The sequence below is a fragment of the Balaenoptera acutorostrata genome, chromosome 5 (genome assembly GCF_949987535.1).
Source record: "Balaenoptera acutorostrata chromosome 5, mBalAcu1.1, whole genome shotgun sequence".
In the NCBI taxonomy this organism is placed as follows: Eukaryota; Metazoa; Chordata; class Mammalia; order Artiodactyla; family Balaenopteridae; genus Balaenoptera; species Balaenoptera acutorostrata.
In genome coordinates, this window is record NC_080068.1 from 22,909,511 (window position 1) to 22,929,398 (window position 19,888).

General features: G+C 46.1%; 1 non-coding gene across 1 annotated transcript; it reads right to left on the minus strand.

The window, feature by feature from the left end:
- Positions 1-7,285: 7,285 nt before the first annotated feature.
- On the minus strand, positions 7,286-7,358 carry TRNAE-CUC (transfer RNA glutamic acid (anticodon CUC)). The gene has a single exon. It is a non-coding gene; the product is annotated as a tRNA-Glu (tRNA).
- Positions 7,359-19,888: the final 12,530 nt, after the last annotated feature.

A 19,888-nucleotide genomic window follows, 5' to 3' on the forward strand; every position in this document is an offset into this window, starting at 1 on the left:
CCGGGAAGATCCCACATGCCACGGAGCAACTAAGCCCGTGCGCCACAACTACTGAACTCGTGTGCCACAACTACTGAAGCCCGCATGCCTAGAGCCCATACTCTGCAACAAAAGAAGACACTGCAATGAGAAGCCCTTGCACTGCAACGAAGAGTAGCCCTTGCTTGCTGCAACTAGAGAAAGCCCACGTGCAGCAATGAAGACTCAATGCAGCCAAAAATAAAATAAATTTATATATAAAAAAAAGAGAAATGCATCAGAGAAGTAAAAGGCAAAAGTAAAACTATACAAGTGCTGGGGAGAAAATGAGTGAAGTCCTTCCTAACTATGAATCGATATCTAGATGCATGAAGGAAAAGATTCATATATTCAACGGTATGAAAAGAAAACTCTTTTGCTTAACAGAAAAAGCACTGCTAGCAAAACAAAAAACAAAAGAAAAACTGGAGAAAATATTTGTAATTTATATCACAGACAATTGGCTATTCTCTCCTATATAAAGATCTTTTTAAAATAGAAAAGAGAGGGACTTCCCTCGTGGTCCAGTGGTTAGGACTTTGCCTTCCAATGCAGGGGGTGCAGGTTCGATCCCTGCTCGGGGAGCTAAGATTCCACATGCCTCTTGGCCAAAAAACCAAAACATTAAAAAAAAAAATCAAAAAACAAACCCAGAAGCAATATTGTAACAAATTCAATAAAGACTCCAAAAATGGGGTCCACATCAAAAAAACTTAAAAAAAAGTAGAATAAAATAGAAAAGAGAAATACCCAAAATCTGATGAATGGACACAGGACATGAACAGATAGTTTACTGAAAAAGAAAGGCAAACAGCCTTTAAACCTATGGAAAGATGCCCACTCATAATCAGAGAAATTTCAAGTTACACTGAAATACCATCTGTCATTTATCGGATTGGCAAAAATCCCAAAGTTTGACAATAAATGCTCTTGGTGTGACCCTAGAAAAGAATGCCCAAGTGTGCGTGTGCACACTGACCCCCTCCCCCTCCCAAGCCTTTGTTTTCATTCATTGTGGGATTATTTATAACAGCGAAAGACTGGAAAGAATTTGCATCAGTAGAGGACTGCTTAAACTAATTATGACAGAGCCACAATGAAGCACTAGTCAGTGGTAAATAGAAATGAGGATAATTTTGACGTACTGACATGGGACAGAAAAGTGTATATAGTCTGCTGCCATTTGTGTAATTAGAGGGGGATATATTTCAAATATAAATACCTATTTGTTTATATTTGCTAAAAGAAATACTGGAAGAAGAAACAAAAAACTAAATTAATGAAGTGGGGTGGAATTCTTAAGGGACAGGAAAAGAAGTAAGAGTTCTCCAGAAATGCCTTTCATACAGTCTTGATTTTTAAATCATATAAATGTTTTACATATTCCAAAATTATACTTAAATTTTGTTTAAAAGGAAATCTTAGAATGGGAAGCAAATGGAAATAAATGAATCTAACTGTATATCAGTATATATATATTTTAGCAATTACATCAAGAATTACATCAAGTGATTTTAAAATTTAGTACTCTTAGTGAATATCTTTGGCGAGATATAGTCCAAGATCAAAAAGAACTGCAAAATATCTTAAACTTAATTCAGTAGTTTATTGTAAGTAATAATACTGCTATTGTTATTTTGAAAAATTTTAACATAAGATAAAGCTAATTAATATGATGTTAATATTATTAGGAATCAAGATATTTAGTGTAAGAGAAAAAAGATAAGTTAGGCAAAAGCCCTATAAAGAAACATTTGAATTAGAATTATCAATATGACCTCATATCTTTTATAGCTTTATTTTTTTATGATGAAAAACTGTGATGACTTAAAAAACTTTATTTATTTAACATATCTAGTTATCTTATGGAACCTATGTCCTATAATTGCATTCTTTTATATAACATTCACTTTTTCTCCTTATTAATTGTCACTGAAGGGATTTTGACTAAATATAATCAGTGCATGAACTATATTCTAAAATCATTGATAATACTAAAAACAGCACTGTTTTTATTCTACACCACCTATTGAAAGTATAATGATTTCTAAAACATGCATTCCTTAGCAATGTTTACTGCAGAGGTCTAGATGCAATGATACTCCAGTAATAGTGAACATCTTTGGCCTCCAGATTTTGGTTTCAAACATACCCATCCTCATGGAAAGGTACCAGTGTCTTTTGGAGAATACTTGATTCCAAGTCTGGAGTAGGGAAAATGCAATATGAATCTGGACAGCTTGTTATGCCTGAGAAGAAGAAAGCATTCAAACATTATGCCACGATGTCCAAAGAGTGCAGAAACAAGTGTGAAGGGACCCAAGGGCCAAATGTGGAACAATTTGAAAATCAAAAAATAAATAACGATGGGCTGAAACACACTGCGTATGAAAAAGTCATGAATTGACATGAAAAGAATACAGGAGACTTCTGGCTCTGGTGATGATGATATAGCAGCTAGTATCAAACAATCATCAGCCACAAACAATCCTAAAGCCTGGGCATACATCCTTCAGGTTACTTGCCGGCAGCTATCCCACAGACTTAGAACCATACATCCCCTTAGCCAGATTGCTCAACTAAGACCAAGTCGTTGCTAGACCGCTCAGGGTGCCAGACCTCATCCATTCCAAAATACGTCCGGTGTTATCTGTCTGGTTGCTCCCATTTAGTATTATGGTCCCACAAGCCATGTCAACAGAGTGTTGCTAACACATCGACACACAGTGGGGTCCACAACGGCAGCAGCTGCTGCTGTAGCTCTTCCTGCTGTCCGTATTCTTCCAAAGGACAAACATGCTGTGAGAGTTTGCAGTCCTCAACATCTTTATGCACAGCCGCACGTTACTATGCAGCAGCCTGCTGTTCACGTACAAGGTCAGGAGCCTTTGACTGCTTCCACGTTGGCCTTTGCCCCTCCCCAAGTGCAAAATCAAATTCGGGCGAACTCGTCTTTCCTTATTTAAGACATGCACCCTAGTCTTGCTGGTAAAAATCACTGGGATGTTGTTGGAAGCTGATAATTCAGAACTTCCTCGTATGCTTGAATCTCCAGAGTCTCCCTCTGTGCTAAGGTTGATGAAGCTGTCTTTGTACTACAAACCACCACGTTAAAGAGGCTGCCCAGGAAGCAGTTAACCGTGCCACTGGGGTTCCAACTGTTTGAAATTGATCAGGGACCGTGAAAAGATACTGTGCTTCACCGCAGAAAAATGTCTAAACATCAAAAACTTAAATAATATAGAAAAATTGCAAAATATAAAACAAATTTTAAAAGGAAAGAGAACTTTGAACCTTATGTACTGAGCCAATGCCAGGTCTAACAAACATCATGGTAGTCCTAGATTACTTACTGGTTTACGAACACACACAAAAAAAGGGAAAGATATTAGCAAAATATAAAAACAAATGAATGTTTTAGAGACCCTGGGGAAAATAATTTTCAGCAAAGTACAAAAATTTTAAACATTCCTTTAATTTTATAATTCTTTACTGTGAAATAGCTCCGAATGTCACTTCTGTTTTAAATAACAGAATCGATAATGGAGCAAGGAAATGCAATTTGGATTAAAAAATTCTTGCTTTAATAAAAATTCCTTAAACAGCAAAAAAATTAATGAATAAACGAAGATACACTTTATAAATTTATAAGGAACAATATTCTTGTATTTATTTGCTTAAATACTATGAACACTTGAATATTGTACACATGGTTAATTGGATGCAATTTTTAAATGACTTTAATAAAGTTAATTTTCATAAAAAGTTTTTCTAAATAGAAAATTTTAAATTCAAATTATGTATGGACACCTGCAAGACTATCTTAAAAAGTAAAACGTTTTGGTCTAATGAACATATAAAACACATTTAATAAAAAAATGACAGTTTTCCCCTTAATTAAAAACATATCCTCATTCTGAAAATGATTTATTGTGTCTTTATGTTTTATTAAGATCAAATTTCTATTTTAAAATCTAATTTTCTTGTAAATATAAATTACTGTCTTATGAATATAAATATATTTTTACTTCCTTATTTGTAAAAATGATATGTCCTCATGATTTAAACATTAGTCAAAACACTGGTGCAATTTAAACTTTTAAAATTTTAGTACTAGAATTAAAATAGTTGAAAATGAGGCATAGGGGTCATAAGTGTGCTAAGTTGTAAAAGTATAGAAGATGCTACTAGAACAGTAGCTATTTTATCTTCTCCCAAAATTATCTGGGTGTGTTTCAACTTTTGGCAGTTTTAGTGATATATTTTGCGCAAGGTCTCAGTCTCAGTAGGAATAGATACATAGTTTTGGTTGCCTTAAATTACAGTTGCTTCACTTTGTAAATTTATGCATAAATTTCATATTCTGTGCTGTTTTAGTACCTTGCTTATATAGGTGAGGGAGGAGAGAGACCAAAGTAATGTTTAGTCCCTGTATTTGGCTTTTGCCAAAGAAATCTGAACAATTTCTAAGAGGTCATTCACTGAGGCTATTTAAGAAGATTTTACATGACCCTTCTAATTTTAAAATAAAGAACCTTGAAAGTCAACTGAAACTGCATTTTGCTTGTGATGGGTTCTATGTATAGCAGATTTCATCAGCCAGAATTGAAAGGTGATTCTGTTTTACTAAGGAAAAGAAAATCTCATGTGGACAATAGTCTACTAATCTTTCATTTCTGCAGGCCGACTTCAGTTCCTACATTGTTTTATACTAATCGAAAAATCATAGTTTATTTCCATTTGTGATTTAGCTTTATGTCTGTAAATAAATCGTACAATGTTTCATTTAAAAACTGTTAAAGCAGACTGTCATGTTAAGGGTATTGCAGAAGAAATATAAGTCTAACTTTGGTTCTTTTACTTAACATATTATTAATTCAGATAGTCACTGTAGTGTGCTGCTGTCCAGAGTACTTTCCAACATGTTACTCTGTTTGTTGGGCTGCTGGCTTTCCAAGGTCCTCAGTGAAAGTCCCACCCTCGCCAGCTGTGTGTCTTCACGGGAGTCATATCTCCGCCTTTTCCCTGACATCAGGGTGGTGAGGTAGCACATGGAAGCACCTCTGTGCTCAGAGGTGGGTGAATCTAAGTTCCCCATCTCCTCCCTCCTCAAACTTTTGCCTTAGGTACCAGCAACATCCACGTCACCCGGGAGCTCATCACATATACAGAATCTCGACTCCCTCCAGACTCACTAAGGCAGACTGTGCATTTTCATAACATTCCAAGATGATGTGTAGGCATGCGAGAGTCTTAGAGTCACAACCCTAGATAAACTGCTTGGGGGAAGTTCAATTCTTTGTCCCTTCAATTTAGTCCTAAATATTGCTATTAAAAACATGTCCACTAGAGGTCAGCAGACTCAAGTGATTAATTGATTTGCCACCCATTTGCTTGGAAAAAGAAAAAAATGTCAGGACCAGGGCTAGGAGTTACCTCAAAGAGTCAAATCCTCCTGCACCCCCATCTCCCCCAAAACAGGAACTTTCTGCCCACCTCCTCAAAGGCAAGTTTAATCAGAAATCTGCATTTGCAAAAGGTGCACCATCAGAGGTCAGAGCACCGATCTTCAGGTGAAATCCGTGCAGTAGGGGCCAGCCTCACGTCATGGGGGAGCCAAGGGTGGGGTGCTGAGTGCTTGTGCTGCCACCACTGCTATGGGATGACCTCAGGCAAGTGGCTTCTCGTCTCAGCCCACGTCTCCATCCATAAAGTGTAGGCAGTCGGACCATGAGATTCCCAGGGTCCCCTGAGCTTGGATGCTGTGGGTCTCTTCCTGTTGCAGCTTTCTGTCTTGTGCCCAAAATTTGCCAAGGAAATAGAACCAATCTCCAAGTTCCTGTCTCCACCCATAAGTTGTCTTCCTGGCTGTCAGGGCCGTGGGAGACCAGGCACTGGGCCTGGAATTCAGGGTGTCTGACAGGCCTGGAGTTTTAAGGCACCCAGAGGCAAAGGCACATTTGTCTCTCTGTGGTAGAGTGGGTTCTGAGCGTGGGGACGAGACGTGTAAGATGATGGAGGGACAGAGCTGGAGGCCCCAATCCAACCATTTCACAGATGGGGAAACTGAGGTCCAGCGAAGTATGTGACTTTATCCCAGGTCCCTAGGGCCCTGAGTCAGTGACCGAGATGGGACTGGAATTCAGGAATTGCTGGTGGAGAGGACAGTGGAGGATGCTTCTTTTCGTGGCTCAGCACGGCCTAGAGAGAGGCCAGCAAGCGCTTCTGTCTTTCTGGTCTCCTCTCCATAACTGTAAGTACTTCTTTTGGTTTATTTTCAGATGTTTAGTTACTCAAATATGTCCTAGTCCACCCAGGAAAACCCCTACGAGGGTGTGTGTAGTCCTGTCTGGCCAACAGCAGGAAGGTGACAAAGATTTTTTAGGTGACCTAAGAAAGGCATTGGGTTTGGCAGGAAAGGGAGTTGACTACAGTTAAGGCTACTTACTGGGTGCCAAGTTTTGTGCAAATCACTTTACATGGGGTTAGTGACCTTGTGCACTACTCACAAAAACCTTTGAAGGCAGGTATTACGCCCATGTTACAGATGGGGAAACTGAGGCTAGGAGAAGGAAAGATACTTGCCCAAGGCCAGACGGCTAGCCGAGGTTTGAACTGAGGTTCATCAGTGTGTTGGTTTAGATGCTCGTAGCTGTAACAAATAATCCCCAGATCTCAGTAGCTTAACCAGTAGAAGGTAGTTTTTGTTCTCCAACAGTGCAATCTGGTGATCCTTGTTGGTGGGCTGCCTTCCTCCACGTGGTGACTTAGGGACCCAGGCTTCTCCCAGCCTGTGGCTTCAGTCTTTCCAGGGCCTCACAGACCTCCCTCCTGGCTGGCAGTTGGAGGATGAGTGTGTAGAGAAGGCACATGCTTCTTTACATCCACAGCCCAGAAGGGGCATCATTTCTCATGCATTCCATTGGTGAGAGGTAGTCACATGGCCACATACAGAGCAAGGGGTGCTGGGAAATGTAGTCTCCAGCTGAGTAGCTGCACTATGGAAAGAGGGGTACACAGTTTTGGAGGACAGTTCATTGTCTCTGCCACAGTGTGACACCAAAGGCCATGCCCCCTCACCCAGGGCACCATGCATCCATGCATTGGACTGAAGGAGCATGGGTAGGCACCACCCTCTGGGTGTGACCAGCACTGCAGTCTTGGTTGTGATAATAAATCCTGCAGCACTGGGATTAGGAAGGCTCCTAGAGTCTTTTTTTTTTTTTTTTTTTTTTTTGGCTCTGCTGTGCATCTTGTGGCATTTTAGTTCCCCGACCAGGGATTGAACCCAGGCCCTCGGCAGTGAGAGTGCAGCGTCCTAACCACTGGACCACCAGGGAATTGCCAAGGCTCTTAGATTCTGCTCGTCTCTCTGAAGCCCCTTAACAAAGTCCATGGCAAGACAGTGATGCAGCCTTTGCTGGGCATGGCACAAATACCCAGTGAGCCGGAGCTCACCTGCTGATGAGACAGCTGCCCGTAACCAACGTTCCTGGGATGGTGCTGACCTCTCCCCTCAGGCTGACCTGAGGCCTGACTGTCAAGCCCAGTGGGTCAGTGAAGTACGGAAATATAGGGGCGTGCTGGCCCGTCTCAGTCACGCCTAGTCCTTCCTCCTTTTGAGTGGAAATCTTCCTCCCTGTCTCTTCCCCCATGTCCTGCCCTCTGGAATATCCCAGAACATATATGCTCACTCTCCCTCAGGAGATAGTGGTCATCTGGTTAATTAATTGATTGACTGGTTCATTCATTCAACAAATACCATGAACTGGTTGCCAGGGATGATGGGTGTATTGGGTTGAATAGCATCGTCCCCAAATTTATGCCCACGTGGAACCTCAGAATGAGACCTTATTTGGAAATAGGGTCTTTGCAGATGTAATCAAGTTAAGTTGAGGTCATCCTGGAAGACGATGGGCCCTAATCCAATGATTTATAATCTCTTAGAAGAAGGGAGACATTTGGGCACAGACACAGAGAGAAAAACACCATGTGAAGACACAGACACCCAGGGAGAAGGCCACGTGGTGACAGAGGCAGGGACTGGGTGATGCCATCACAAGTCACGGGCACCAGAAGCTGAGGTGGCGGCCTGGAACAGATCCTCCCACTGAGCCCCCACGAAGTAACCACCCCAGCTGACACCTTGATTTTGGACTTCTGGCCTCCAGAACTGCGAGAGAAGAAACTTCTGTGTTTTAAGTGCCCCCCACCCACTTTGAGGCACTTTGTGAGGGCAGATACAGTCGAGTGACTGAAACAAGCATGGCTCCTACTGTCAATCTACTTACAGGCTAGTGAAGAAGAGAGATTAAAAAATACAGTTCACAAACAAATAGGGGACACTTAGAAGGGCCTGCAGCAGGGTCAGTAATGCGTGGGGTTGGCGGGACAAGCATGCTGTGGGTAGAGTGGTCTGGGAGGAAGGAGGGCACGGGGCAGCTGCATGAAGAGTGGGTCAGGGAGCGATTGTGGGTGGAAGGAATAGCATGGGCAAAGGCCCTGAGGTGGGGAGAGCTTGATACCCTCTAAGAACAGAAGGGAGGCCAGTGTGGCTGAATAGGTGGGCACAGGGGAGACAGCTGTGAACTCAGTAGGGCAGCACCACTTAGGGAGGCCAGGGAAAGGAGCGAGGTTTTTCTTCTGAGTGCATCGGGACATCTTTGGAGGGTTTTTAAACAGGAGAACGATATGATCAGATTGATGTCATTTTGACTGCTGTGTGGAGGATTTGAAAACATTCGCTCACTCACTCATTCATTCATTCAATGACTAATAATACAAGTAAACAACCCAGAGCCATGGCCAGGCTTGCAGATGGAATGCAATGGCCAAGAGACTGCCCTGGGGTGGTCAAGGCGGTCGGAGGATCCCACACTGGTAAGACGAGCTTCAGGCAGAGACCCGTTGAGCCAGGAGAGGGGTAGGAGATGGTGCCCCCAGCAGCGGACACAGCAGCGCAAAAGCTCCACAACACACTCTTGCTTCCACAAGCTGTATCTTCACCAGGCTGGATGTGATGGTTCCTGCAATTTTTCTCATAATACCCTTTAAATGTTGTAATAAGTCCCTGATAATGATGCTCTCAGCTTGCTATCCAAGAGCTCTGTTGTTCTGCAGGCCTTACCAATCATGTTTATCATCACAAGGTTTTATGAACACTTTATAATTCGCAGAGCCCTTCTGCAGTTCTGTTCAACACACCCTCCCATGGCCCAAGGTGTGGGGAGAAGGCAGATGTTCAGATAGATCTTATTTCACCTCCAGAGAGGTCTAATTCCATCCGGCCATGCAGGATAATCGCCTGCAAGCTCCAGAGACAGGCGTAGATAAAGACACACACCCAGGGGCAATAATGTGATGGTTCAATTGTCACTGAGTGATAACAGCCAGATATACCAGGGAGGCAGTGATCTTTTGAAGACCATAAAATCTGGCAGGCTGGTAAAGAGCTGGCTCTGGCAATGTGGACTCGGGTACAGAGGCCCCAGCCAGGAGGGAAAGACAAGATTTGGTCCCCCAGCTCGGTGGCCTTGAGCAAGTCTCTTAAGCTTTCTGAGCCTCAGCTACAAAAGAAGGATGTCGTTTGAGTCTCACAAGAGGCCCAAGAGGAAAGCTCTGTGTGGTTGGGAGTGAGTCAGGCTGCTGGGTGTAAGTCCTGCCTCTGCCACCAGGACCTGCATGACCCTGGACATGTTACTTAAGGGCTCTGTTTCCCTAACCATAAAATGGGGGGAAAGATAGCATCCGCCTTACATGGTTGTTGAGAGGATCAAATGAGATATGTAGTAGTGCTCAGTGAATGCTAACTAGCACTATTCTGGCTTAGAGATGAGGAAGAGGGGTAAAGTCCCTAAACGTTACTCAGGTGTTTTCCTGCTATATTTCCTTGTTGATGATGATGGTGATGAAAGTGGTGGTGGTAATCATGATGATGGTGGTGGTGGTGATGATGATGGAGATGGTGGTGGTGGTGGTGATGATGGAGATGGTGGTGGTGGTGGTGATGATGGAGATGGTGGTGGTGGTGGTGACGATGGAGATGGTGGTGGTGGTGGGATGATGATGGTGGTGGTGGTGGTGATGGAGGTGGTGGTGGTGGTGGGATGATGATGGTGGTGATGGTGGTGGTGATGATGGAGATGGTGGTGGTGGTAGTGGTGATGGTGGTGGTGGTGGTGGTGATGGAGATGGTGGTGGTGGTGGTGATGATGGAGATGGTGGTGGTGGTGGTGATGATGGAGATGGTGGTGGTGGTGGTGATGATGGAGATGGTGGTGGTGGGATGATGATGGTGGTGGTGGTGGTGGTGGTGGTGGTGGAGATCGTGGTGGTGGTGGGATGATGATGATGGTGATGGAGATGGTGATGATGGTGATGATGGTAGTGGTGGTGGTGACAGCAAATGGGTTAGTGTGTGCTGGAATAGTTATTTCCTCGGCACTAGGATCTATTGTTGCCGGGGATGCCTGGAGCCTCTGGGGGCCAGTGAGCCCCCACAGGAGCAGCCTTGCTCTAATCTGCACAAGTGCCATTTTCTCTGTGAGCTGTGACTTGACAAAGGCTGAGAAGCCCTATTTAATTTGTTGCTGTTCATATCATTCTGCCTTCTATTTGTTGCTTAGTAACACTGACTCCCTCTTCTTCCTGTTTTTTTTTTTCCTCTAAAGACAAAGTCTTCCCACTTGCCCTTTTCATTCAGTTCAACAGATTCTTTTAAAAGGTCCCCGGACAGTTGGTGAAGAAGAAGATCAGAGCCTCGATCCTAACTACTTGTCTCCTTAGATGAAATATTTTCCCATTTTGACAAGTGCCTTTGAGGACTGTGTGATGAGGGAAGAGCCCTGGCTGGGAGCCAAGGACTTGAAACTGAGTTCTGATTCTGCCACTACCTCAGCCTGTGACATTGGGCTGGTCACTTAACTTCCTGGGGGGTTCCCATGCTGCGGTAGATTAAAAATGGCTGCAAATTCTTCATCACCCATCATGTTGAATGTGGGCTGGCTCTCCTGTGACTTATTTTGAATGACAGCTTGTGAACTTCTGGTGGAAATGGATGTGAATTTCTGGGGCTGGGTCTCCAGGGATGTGCAGCTTCTGCTTTTGCCCCCACCTTGGAGCCTCCCTCGTGTAAGCCAGCTGCCATGTATGAGTCTGACTGCCCTCAACCACCATGCCAGGAGGAAGCCCAAGCAGCCACATGGAGAGACAGAGGCCATGTGGAGGAGCCCAACGTCCACTTGATGTGAGTGAAGCCTTCTTGGACCTTCCAGCCCTGTTCAGCCACCAGCAGAATGCCACCAAATGAAGGACCCCAGCTGATGCCACCCGCAGCAAAAGAACCACCCAGCTGACTCCTGCCCAAATTCCTGGTCCAGAATCAAGGGCAAGTAAAGTGGTTGTTTTAAGCCACTGGGTTTGGGCATAGTTTCTTACCTAGCAATAGATAACTGATTCTCATGAACTATGCTTTCTTCCTCCCCAGGGGACCACTTTGGGACAACAGGTGTGAGGGAGGGGTTGCTCTTCCTTTGCCAATTGAGTAATCTCCAAACTCTTCCCAGGTCCTTCACGATCCAGCCCTCTCCAGCCTCCCTGGCAGCTGCTCCCCACCACCTTTGCTCTCATCAGCCCAAACTTCTGCCTGGACCCACCTGCTGTGTCACTTCTCCAGGCCTTTGCATTCAGCCTGCCTTCTTCCCGGAAGGCCCTTTCCCTCCTCTTCCTACAGCAAACCTCTGTTCCTTCTTTGGGATCTAGCTCAAATGTTACCCTTTCTCCAGCTGCCCCCAGGCTACCTCTGGACTCTACAGGCCCTCACGAAGATGTCTCAGCCTTATTCTGAAAATAACCCTGCTGCCCTTGGTAGAGCACATCCTGGGCCCCAGCGTCTCTCCAGGCAGAATGTACATGCTGACATCTGGCCAGACCATCCTCCCCTCGGCTCAGGGACCAAGGTGTATGTACTCGAGGATGGCAGCTTGTGGTCCCTGCATTGGGGCAGCACAAAGGCAACCTGAACTGTGGATAACAACTGATACCATATTTTCTCCAGGAAAAAAATATCAATTCAGTGAATTCGTGCAGCATTTCATGTACCACAAAGTAACAGTCTCAAGGCAAGAGCCAAGAGAATCCCTTGTACCCAGGCTCCTTCTCCTTTCTTGTTCCAGAAGTTCTTTCGCAAGTCACAGAGCAAGTTGCAACCAGAGTCTGACAGTTTCCATTGTAACAAAAACTTAGGGAAAACAATTATCTGTGATCACAGTAAGCCTTCTGGGTAATTTATACTTCTAATGATTATCAAAAACAATATCTCTTTTGCTAAACTGTCCAAATTGCTCCCACAAATATCAAAAGTGCTTTTTGCCCCCAGCTTTCCCTGCCAGTCTCCACGTCGACACCTATCTATGGTATTCTGATCGCTACTGCTAAGTGGGTGTCTGGAAAGTTTTGGGGACGATTTTGAACTGGGTAATGTTCCACTCCTCTTGACATTACCTACGTGCTGTATGCCTAAGTTGTCTTCTATTGTTTCCTGCTAAAATGAGCGAGAAGTTGTCTCCCACCAGCTCTGGCTTTTGTCAAGATGACAGCGGGGACTTGGGACTGAAAGCTTGTCACTTCAGAAGGGAGGGAGGAAAAGCCGCAGCCCCACGTGAAGGCACAGGAGGAAGTTGGGAGCCCACAGCCTGGGGGTGTTTGTTTAAAAGGGGCCTTTAGTGACACAAGTTTTATCTTCCTTAGAGCCACCTGAACCCCTGCCCCGGTGAGCTTGTTGGGTTTCAGACATGGGGGCTGTGGGTCGTGTGGCATTGTAGCAGGGATTGGGGACCATCGGACCAAAGAGGTGTCACAGCATGACCTTGGGCAGGTCCCTCAACTTCCCAGAGCCTCTGATTCCCTGTCCATAACCTGGGGACAAGAGCTACCTCCCAGGGTCCTTGTGTGGATTTAATGAACCACCAGGTGTAGTTAGTGACCATTTGTAAGGAAGGGTGATGATTTTGGGGGTGATGTGAGGGAACCAGGATCCACTGGTCCCACTGTGCACTGGCCGTGTGCTGCCACTTCCCCACAGGTTAGTTCACAGACCTTCCCAACAACCCGTGGGGTACAGGGGTATCCTGAGTTGATGCCCAGAGAGGTCTGTGAGTCTCCTGTGCCAGACTTACCTAATGACCCTCCATGCTCGGTTCTCTGATGTAAGGTCAGTACCTCTTGGGAGCAGCCACGACGTCCTTCAGTAGGTGATGGACGGATAAGCTGGTACATCCTCACCATGGAATACTATTCAGTGCTGAAAAGCGGTGAGCTATCAAGGCATGAAAAGACATGGAGGGAACTTAAATGCATATCACTAAGTGAACGAAGCCAATCTGATAAAGCCTCCATACCACGTGATTCCAGTTATATGACATTCTGGAAAAGGCAAAACTTTGGAGACAGTAAAAAGATCAGTAGTTTCTGGGGCTGGTGGGGGGGGAGGGATGAATAGGATTTTTAAGGGAGTGAAACTCTTCTGTACGATACTATAATGGTAGATACATGTCATCATGCATTTGTCAACCCCCATAAAACGTACAACACCGAGAGTGAACCCTCATGTAAACTATGGACTTTAAGTGGTAGTGATGTGATAATGCAGGTTCATTGATTATAACAAGTGTACCACTCTGGTGGGGGACGTTGGTAGTGGAAGAGGCTCTGGGTGTTGGGGAGTAGGGGGTATATATTAGAAATATCTGTACTTTCTGCTCAATTTTACTATGAACCTAAAACTGCTTTAAGAGATAAAGTCTACTTTTTAGAAAGAAGAAGAACCAAAAAAAAAAAAAAAAAAAGTAAAGTCGGCACCTCCTCCAGGGAGGCTTCCCTGACTACTGTAGCCGGTGGCGATTTCTTCCCGTGCTGGGAATCTGCAGGCCAGCACAGCTTCTCCCCAGTTATCTCATTCCTGTTCTCTAACAGGTGCTGGTGTTTCCAACATCTGAACCAAACCAGCCCATAAGGCCCTCCAGGGCAGGGACGGGGGATGTGCCTTAGAACCTTCCATCTCTCGCCAAAGAACCCAGGGAGGAAACGCGTAGTAGGTTCCCGGCAAATGTGGCAGCGGCTGCGGGGTCCAGACCTGGTGACACAGAGCCCTGTGGTTTGTTGACCAAACCATCAGCAGCCTCTGAGCTGCCCTCAGCGACGCCATGGCCAGGCCCCCATTTTGGTGGCTTTCATGGTCACTCCCCTCCACCCATCCCAGGGCAGCAGGCTGAGCCCATTTCTTAGGTGAGGGACCCGAGGCTGGGGGAGGAGGTACACCTCACCTGGTGCTGCAGTGACTGTGATGGTTAGGTTTATGTGCCGACTTGACTGGATCAAGGGGTGTGCAGATAGCTGGTAAAGCCTCATTTCTGAGTGTGTGTGTGAGAGCGCTTGAGTTAGGACTGAGTAAGGCAGATCACCCTCCCCAGTGTGGGCGGGCATCCTCAATCTGTTCGGGGCCTGAATAGAACAAAAAGGCGGAAGAAGGGTGAATCCACGCAGCTGCATCTGGGCCGTCCCTCTTCTCCTGCCCTCGGCATCGACTCAGGCCTTCTGACTTGGATTGGAAGTACCACCAGCCTTCCTGGGCCTCCAGCTTTACAGACGGCAGATTGTGGGACTTCTCAGCCTCTGTAATTGCGTGAGAATACCTTGTAATACATTCCTTTCTATATATCCATATATGTCCTCTTGGTTCTGTTCTTCTGGAGAACCCGCCTATTGACATAGTGGGGTGATGGGGACACGGAGTTGGGGGTTCTGGGATGTGCTTCTCCTCTGTGAGGGCATTTGTCCTTCTTCTGCTTTAAAGTTGCCTTGGCATCCTCAAGCTCTTTTATCCAGTATGAAACTTCTCGATGTACTTGGTGACTCATCAGAAGGCCCCTAAGTGGCAGTCACTCTGCTTTCAGAGATGAGTAACTCACGACTCAGACTCATGGGGGCTCAGAACTACCCGGCAACAATGCAGTGTGTGTGGGGTGTGCATGCGGGGTGGGTGGAGGTTCAGGCCGGCGTGGGTAGCTGGGGCTGCGGGGGCCCTGATGTAGCACCCAGCCCTGGTGACACAGAGCCACGTGACCAGTGCCAAGCCCTCTGTCGCAGCTCTGGCCGCTTCTGCTGCAATTTTAAGCATTCTGTAGAGTGGGCTGTGAGCTCAGGTGTATAAAGGAACATAGGAAAGGAGGGAGGGGGAGGGGGGATGGTCAGAGAAATGGGGGATAGAGGGAGCAGGGTTTGGGAGCCCAGAGGCTCTGCCACCGACCAGCTCTGTGATGTGTGATCTTGGGGAGCCACCAACTCCTTGGAGACGGAGGGAGGCCACCTGGTTTGTCATGGTGTCAGGAAGACCCATTGAGATGTAACACCAAAGAGAGTTTCCTGTCTTAGACGTGGTCAAGGGCAGGTGGGATAGCCTCCAGCAGGGAGGCTGGGAAGGGGTCCGTGGGAGCACGGCCGGAACGTGCTCCAGACCTTGTTAAATGCTGAATGCAGCTCTTCTGCTCCCAGCTATCCAGGACTCTCCATAAATCCAAACTTCTGGCTCTGTTGGCCTGGGCAGGACGGGTTCTCCAGGTGGTTCTAATACTCGTGCAGCCTGGGTTGGGAACCTGCAGCCCAGAGCAGGGCTCCTCTGACTTTACTATCTACATGAATCACAGGAGTATCTCTTTGAAATGAAGACTCTTAACTCAGGAGGTCTGAGGTGGGATGGGTTTCTGCCTCTCTAACAGTCACCCAGGTGAAGGATGAAGATCACACTTGCAATCACTCGCCTTTACAGTCATGGGTCTTAAATTTCCCTGCGCATCAGAATCCCCGGGGAACCTGTTAAAATGTGGATACATGGGTGGTCCTGGGGTCTCAGAGTCCTAGATGTCCTATGTGTGGCTGACATACCCCACGTGCTGTTCTGATCTCACTAGCTCAGTGGGTTACACACTCAGGACCTAGGTCGCTGAGTCTGCGGAACACTCGGCCTGGTCATTCAAGGACAATTTCCCAACTCTCAATACTGCTTGTTTATCATCCTGGGACCCACAAGAGGGTGATTTGGCCCCTTGACTCCTTGATTTTGATGAGTATATGTTTGAATGCCAAGGGGTTGGTTCAGTCCTCTGGTTATGTTTATCCCAAGGCTGCCCTTGCAAGGGTTGGTATTTCCATGCCTCACCTAAGCTCATCTGCAGGACCCCAGTGGACACCAGATGACCGCAAGACTGCAGTCCCAACACAACATTAGGATTATATCAATCTCCTGTGGTTGCTGTAAAAAACTGCCACAAACTCAGTGGCTTAAAACAACAGTTCTGGAGCCAGAAATCTGAAATCAGTATCATTGGGCTGAAATCAAGAAGAATCCATTTCCTGCCCTCTTCCAGCATCAGTGGCTGCTGGCATTCCTTGGCTTGTGGCTGCATCACTCCGATCTTCAAGGCCAGCATATTCCGGTCTCTCTTTGCTCCACCTTCACATAACCTTCTCTATGTGTGTGTCGAACCTCCCTCTGCCTCCCTCCTTTAAGGATACTTGTGACAGTCTTTAGGGTCCACCTGGAAAATCCAGGGTAATCACCCCATTTCATGTAATTACATCACATGTCATTTAGTCACAACTGCAAAGACATTTTTTTCCAAATAAGGTAACATTCACAGGGTCCGGGAGGTAGGGCCTGATATCCAGGGGACCATTTTTGGCCTAATACACTGATGGTCTGAAAAAGGCCCCAACTCTGCTGTCCTTCAGATGAAAACTCACGAACGTCCTTCCTCACTTTTCTCTGTACGCTTGGCATGTAGCCCAATGCCTGAAACTGGTAGGCATTGGTCTACATGCCAAGCGTGCAGAGAAAAGTGAGGAAGGATGTTTGCTGAGTAAATTGAAATGGACTTTAAATAGGAAAGAAGTGGGCAAGTACATGAATGCGGAATCTGAGAACAGGGAGGCGTCAGAGGACTGCAGATGGCACAATAGGACTGAAGTGTGGGAGGCATTTTTAGATATCCCATTAAAGGGTCTGGACACTGTCCTTATGAAGCCATTCGTTCCTTCATCCATTCATTCATTCAGTACTCAACAGCAAAGCACAGGGTTCGACTTCGTGGGGGAGTGAAGACAGGCCTCCTAGAGAGATGGCATTGAATTAGGACAAGAGCTGTGGTTTTTTTTTTCTCCCGCAGTTGCATTTTTAATTAATTAATTAATTAATTTATTTATTTTTGGCTGTGTTGGGTCTTCGTTTCTGTGCGAGGGCTTTCTCCAGTTGTGGCAAGCGGGGGCCACTCTTCATCGCTGTGCGCGGGCCTCTCACTATCGCGGCCTCTCTTGTTGCGGAGCACAGGCTCCAGATGCGCAGGCTCAGTAGTTGTGGCTCACGGGCCTAGTTGCTCCGCGGCATGTGGGATCCTCCCAGACCAGGGCTCGAACCCGTGTCCCCTGCATTGGCAGGCAGATTCTCAACCACTGCGCCACCAGGGAAGCCCCTAGATATTTTCTTTCTTCTGCCCTGACACATGAATTCCATCATAGCAGGGGACCGGCTCGTTGATCAGACAATCGGAATCCCTGGACATTGTCCCAAAATTGCCTAGGAATCTGGCACCACTCTGATTCTCCTTCTTTTGGATGTGACCGCTTTTTTCTGGAATTCTGCAAGACTTTCTCATAACTTATCCTTGGAGTTGGAGACTTTATGGCATATCTTCAGCCCAGAGACATTTTCTTCTAGCATTTCTTTCGTTTGTTTCCCCTCCAGCTCCTTTTGGAGTGCCTGTTCTTTACATGCTGTACCGCCTGGAACTGCCAGCAAGCCTCTCATTTTCTCCCTGACGATTTTCATGTATTGTTCCTCTACATTTTAAGGCATTTACTCCACATTATCTTCCAGTGCTAATTTTTCTCACCGCGACTATTCTCTTTCTGAATTTACCTACAGCTTTTAACGTTTTTTTATTCCATGGCATATGTTAAATGTTTCTGTGCTCTGCCTGAGGTTCATTTACTCTCTTGCCTCCCCAGGAGGAATTGTTCAATCTGTCCCCTTCCCTCTGTTTATTGGGTCCCTTCAAAGGTTATGTCCTCTACTTGATGGTGGTCTCCTGGGCAGTGACCAGCCAGTGGGGGTGGATGACAAGCTGCTTATGTTCTTGTAGACAGTGACAAATGAGTTGGAAAAGTCCTGCCAAGATGCTGGAGGATGCGTCTCTGCTCCCAGCCTTGCAGGTGCGAGGAGGGCTGTTGATCCCAAGGGTGGGCTGCAGGAGTCATTCAGGTCAGCCTCCAGCCCTCCATGCTGAAGGAGAGGATGGGCAGTAAAGATGGGTGGGTTAGAAAGAAAAGAAACTCATCTGATTAATTTTCAAAGAGCCTCTAAGCTCCCAATAGATAAATGCGAAAGAGAATGCTTCTCAAAATTAAGAAATATGAAATGTCCAGCCTCTTAATTACCATGGAAATGCAAATTGCAATTGCAAAGGGACCATTTTTCATTTACCATAGTAGGCAAGGCTAAAAAATAAAGTAATTCTCCAAGCCAGTGTGTACCCCTCGGAACTAAACTGGAGGCAACTTTGAGAAACTTGTTTTGGTAAAATGTATCTATAGATCTGAAGAAGCCTATCAGGATCCAGTGATTCTGCTTCTAGGACTTTGCTCTAATGCACACACACATGTACCAACACATGCAGTGTGATCACAGTGACTTCTGGAAACCCTTTCTTAAATATGCATAACCCCCAAAATGTGAACAGTAATTGCCTTTGAGTGATATTTTTTCTTCTTTCTACTTTGTGTTAATTCTCCAAATTTTCTGTAACTAGTATACTGCAAGGGGGAAAGAGTTCTGTGTGATTTTGGACAAATACCCATCTATGTCTGAGCCCCAATCTTCTCATCGATAGAAATGAGCCCAATGTTACCTGCCTCACAGTGATATTGGGGATGAAATGAAAAACCTTGAGGTGTGAAAACCCCCAAACTGAGCCTGGGGCAGAGTGGGTGCTGCTCGGCGCCTGTTTCCTTCCTTCCTCTGTGAGCCTCACCGGGTCAGACACGAAGATGGGGATCGGATGGAGGGGGCAGCTGGAGGATAAAGTGAGGTGCCTGATGTGAGTCTCGTGGCTTTAACAAAAGTCCCCGAGGTAGTGTGTTCAGTGGATAGAACTCATCTCCCAAACCATCTGGAAACTTTGCTCCCGAAATGTTGGTCACATATTCCCAGCAGCCATTGTGAGCCGCAGTTTCTGCAGTGATAACCCAGGACAGGCATCTCAGGTTGGCTGTGAGGACCAGACAGAGCAGACACAGCCCAGGAGGCGCCCTGCGCCGCCAACCGGTGCTTCACAGCCCCAAGGCCTGTCTCAAATATAGACCTTTGCCCCTATCTGCAGACCACACCTCTCAGACCCCAGGGCAGGACCGAAAGGAGGGTTTCCAAACTGCCTCAGCCTCGCGCCACACATTTACCTTGTGAAAGCAAGCCACGTTGCATTTCATGCATTTAAAGCAGCCCTTGGTTACATGTACACATTTAAATGGGCCACATCTTCCTATCCCTGTTCCTCTGTTAGGGGAGCCCTCTCCATCTTTGGTGAGGCCGAAATTAAGGCGTCTGGTGCATAGTAGGCGCTCAACGTGTTAGTTAATATTGCAATAACAATGATAATGAATCTGAAGTTGAGGACGCTGGGGCCAGGGTAGTGAGTGAAAGGTGGTCCGAGTCTCGTCCGAGGGTCCAACCACCTGTTACGCACTGTACGCACTTCCCAGGGACCTGACGGTCTGTGGGCGTGGAGCGGCGGGGCCGGAGCTGGGCCAGGGCCCGAGTCCACTC